General features: G+C 47.3%; 1 pseudogene; it reads right to left on the bottom strand.

Annotated features, from left to right (window-relative positions):
- Positions 1–2,800: 2,800 nt before the first annotated feature.
- On the bottom strand, positions 2,801–3,182 carry LOC103017920 (40S ribosomal protein S17-like; annotated as a pseudogene).
- Between the last annotated feature and the right edge of the window lie 1,418 nt (positions 3,183–4,600).

A 4,600-nucleotide genomic window follows, 5' to 3' on the forward strand; every position in this document is an offset into this window, starting at 1 on the left:
GAACGCAATAAACCAGAAGGAGGGATGGGATCAGGCAGGGGCCATTCTGGGAACAATTTGGGATCAGGTTCCTTTTTCAGCAGTCCTGGGCACTCAGGTGATGGGAGAGGCTGGAAGGGACCAGACCACAAAGGGCCTCAAATGCCAGGCTGAGGAGCTTGCCTTTTGCTTGGAAGTGGCTGGGAGTCGTCAAACGTTTGGAGCTGGGGTGGGCCGAGGTCGTGTAACTGGGGGCTGAACTGGAGCATCTGGTGGGGACCACATGAGTGGTATAATGGCCTCCAGGACAAGGGGGCTGTTGGGCTGCTGCAGCGCTGGCCCCAGTACCCAGCTCAGGACGGCACAGAGCAGACCCTCCGTGAATGAATGAATGAACGAATGAGGCGTGTACTCGGGATTGGAGCCGCCTAAGAGGTGGGCCCGCCTGTCCCGTGAGTACTGCAGCCCTAGGGAAACTGCCTGCGGAGGGGCTCTGCACGTGGCTGTGATTCCCTCAGCCCCACACTGGGCCCGAGAGAAGAGTGCCTGTGTCCAGAGATGGGAAATCACCGGGTTCCGTCTTGGCTGCAATTATATTTGGGGATCCAGCCACCCCCCACATAGCACCTGCCAGGCATTCTCTCTAGGAAGCCACAGCTGTCCTGCAGGGTGGGACAGGTGGAATAGAGGGGGGCCGCCCCTGTAGTCACCCTGGAGCTCTCTCAGACCACCAGGCGACCCAGGACCTGGGACCCACCAAGATCACAGTTCCCATTCCATAGCCAGGGGACTGAGGCAGGTGGTGAGTGGCCAGCCCTGCTGTCCACTAGCCATGAGGTCTGGGCAAGTCACTTCCTCTTTCTGAGTTATATCATAAGGGAAGGGCTAGAGTATGTGATAGTAACAAACGACCCCAGAATCTTTTTTTTTTCTTTAATTTGCCTACAGATTTTTTTTTAAATAAAAGGTTTATTGAGATGCCATAAAATTCCCCATCTGAAATGTACAATTCAGTTAGTGTATTCACAGAGTTGCGTAACCGTCACCACAAACAATTTTAGAACGTCTTCATCACCCCCAAAAGAAACCTTGCACTCATTAGAAATCCATCTCCATTAACCCACTTCCCCCCAGCTCCTGGCAACCACTAATCCTTCTGCCTCTATAGCATTATCTATTCTGGATGTTTCATATAAATGGAATCTTATATGTGGCATTTTGTGACTAATTTACTTACCGTAATGTTTTCAAGGTTAATCCATGGTGTACTTAATTTCTTTTAATGGTTGAATACTATTCCATCATATGGATAGATCACACTTAAAAAAAAAATTATTTATTTATTTGGCCGCGTCAGGTCTTAGTTGTGGCACACGGGATCTTTCATTGTGGCGTGCAGGCTTTTCTCTAGTTGTGGCGCACGGACTCAGTAGTTGTGGCGCATGGGCTTAGTTGCCCCATGGGATCTTAGTTCCCCAACCAGGGATCGAACCCACGTCTCCTGCCTTGGAGGGTGGATTCTTTTTTTTTTTTTTTAAATTTTTTTTTATTTATTTATGGCTGTGTTGGGTCTTCATTTCTGTACGAGGGCTTTCTCCAGTTGTGGCAAGCGGGGGCCACTCTTCATCGCGGTGCGCAGGCCTCTCACTATCGTGGCCCCTCTTCCTGCGGAACACAGGCTCCAGACGCGCAGACTCAGCAACTGTGGCTCACGGGCCCAGCTGCTCCGCGGCATGTGGGATCCTCCCAGACCAGGGCTCGAACCCGTGTCCCCTGCATCGGCAGGCAGACTCTCAACCACTGCGCCACCAGGGAAGCCCTCTTTTTTTTTTTAATTAAATTTATGTATTTATTTTTGGCTGCGTTGGGTCTTTGTTGCTGCGCGCGGGCTTTCCTCTAGTTGCGGCGAGCGGGGGCTACTCTTTGTTGCAGTGTGCTGGCTTCTCATTGCGGTGGCTTCTCTTGCTGCGGAGCAGGGGCTCTAGGCGCACGGGCTTCAGTAGTTGTGCCTTGTGGGCTTAGTTGCTCCACAGCCTGTGGGATCCTCCCAGACCAGGGCTCGAACCCGTGTCCCCTGCATTGGCAGGCGGATCCTTAACCACTGAGCCACCAGAGAAGTCCCTGGATAGACCACATTTTGTTCATCCATTCATCAGTTGATGGACATTAAGTTGATTCTACTTTTTAGCTATGATGAATACAGTAATGCTGTTATGAGCATTTGTGTACAAGTTTTTGTGTGGATGTAAGTTTTCATTTCTCTGGGGCGTAGACCTAGAAATGGGATTTCTGGGTCTTATGGTAACTCTATGTTTAACATTTTGAGGAACTGCCAGAATGCTTTTCACAGTGACTGCACCATTTCACATTCCCACCAGCAGGGCATGAGGGTTCCAGTTTCCACACATCCTCACCAACACTTGTGATTGTCTACCTTCTGGGTGTGGGATCTCACTGTGGTTTTGATTTGCATTCCTCTCCTGACTAATGGTGGTGAGCATTTTTTGATGTGTTTATTGGCCATTTATGTATCTTCTTTGGAGAAATGTCTATTCAGGTCCTCTGCCCCATTTTAAATTTTTAAAAAGTTTTATTGAAGCATAGTTGATTTACAATGTTGTGTTAGTTTCTGGTGTACAGCAAAGTGATTCAGATATATATGTATATATATTATTTTTCATATTCTTTTCCATTATGGTAATATCCACAGGATATTAAATATAGTTCCCTGTGCAGTACAGAAGGACCTTGCTGTTTATCTTTTTCTTGTTGTTCTTGTTGTCTGAGGTGTATTGAAGGTATCACAGCACAGCAGGAAGAGTCAAATGGCTCCACACAGCGCTTTGAAATTCACCCCAGCTGGAGGCTGAGTGACCTGCAGGTTGGACAGACTGCCAAAGTCCAACAGCTTCAGCATTTCCTTAGTGTCAGGATCTACTTCAGTGATCTCCTGATCCAGGGCTGAGACCTCAGGCACGTAATTATCTCTTCTCTCTCCTCCTGCAGCTTGATGGAGATACCTCTCACTGGGCCCCTCTGAATCTGCTTCATCAGACATAGCCTGCTATCTTGTTGCAGAGCGTCTTGCTGGGAATAAAGCACATGTGCTTGTTGGTATGGAAGTCGTTGCCCAGATGAGTGTAGTACTTCTCAATGATGACCCGGGCCGCCTTCTTCATGGTTTTGGTGCAAACATGGCCCATGTTTGCAGGTCCTTGGCAAAAGAGTGTTTATTTTATATACAGTAGTTTGTATCTGCTAATCCCAAACTCCTAATTTATCCCTCCCCCGCTTTCCCCTTTGGTAACCATACATTTGTTTTCTATGTCTGTGAGTCTGTTTCTGTTTTGTGAATAAGTTCATTTGTATCATATTTTAGATTCCACATATAAGTGATAGCATATACTATTTGTCTTTCTCTGTCTGGCTTACTTCACTTAGTATGATAATCCCTAGGTCCATCCATGTTGCTGCAAATGGCATTATTTTGTTCTTTTTTATGGCTGAGTAGTATTCCATTGTATATATGTACCACAACTTCTTTATCCATTCATCTGTTGATGAACATTTAGGTTGCTTCCATGTCCTGGCTACTGTGAATAGTGCTGCTGTGAATATTGGGGTGCATGTATCTTTTCGACTTAGAGTTTTCTCCAGATATATGCCCAGGAGTGGGATTGCTGGATCATATGCTCTGCCCATTTGTTTTAAATTAGACTTTGTTGTTTAGGTTCACAACCCAGCTGAGTGGAAGGTAGAGCTTTCCCATATGCCCCTCCACCCCTGTCCATTTGTTAGTGGCACAACACAGCAAGGGACATTTTCTTGCTCTTGTTTCATGGCCATCATGGGCTGGCAGGGTCTCTGTTCCAAGTCTTCTCACTCTAGGGCCCAGGCTGATGGAGTTACACTGATCGCCATGGCAGGGGGAAGAGGAGGAGGAAGTGTTAAATCACCTACGGGCTCATAAAGCTTCCACTCAGAGAGGATGCATGTCACTTCCACTTGCATCTCAGTGGCAAAGTGAGCCACCCAGCCATGCGTACCTCCAAGGAGACATGCAGTCTTCCCATGGGCGTGGAAGGAGAGGACTCAAATCTCTGTGAACAGCTCTAATGACTCATTGCAGTTAAATAAGGTTCTTCCCTGCAGGACTTCTCAGTGCCTTTACTGTACTCTTGCTCACGGTCCCTCTCTGGAGGGAGTGGGATGCAGCAGGCAGAGTAGGCCAGATTTACTCACCTGGGGAACCCTAGTCTCCCAGAGCATCTCATGGGACGAGTGTTCCCTGGACTCCCCTTTGGGAACCACTGCCACTTCCTAGAGCAGAGGTGGGCAGACTTTTTGGAAAGCATCAGATAGAAAATAGTTTAGGCTTGGCAGGCCCTGTGAACCAACTACCCAATGCCGCTATTGTAGTGAAAAGCAGCCACAGGTAATATGTAAACAAGTGGGTGTGGCTGTGTTCCAATAAAAGGTTATTTATAGACACTGAACCTTGAATTTCATATAACTTTCTGTGTCACACACAGTATAGTCTTTTTCTTTTGATTTTTTTCAACCGTTTAAAAAAGTAAAAGCATTCTCAGCTCACGGGCTGTACAAAAACCAGTGGTGGGTT

Source organism: Balaenoptera acutorostrata, chromosome 3, assembly GCF_949987535.1.
Source record: "Balaenoptera acutorostrata chromosome 3, mBalAcu1.1, whole genome shotgun sequence".
Classification (NCBI taxonomy): domain Eukaryota; kingdom Metazoa; phylum Chordata; class Mammalia; order Artiodactyla; family Balaenopteridae; genus Balaenoptera; species Balaenoptera acutorostrata.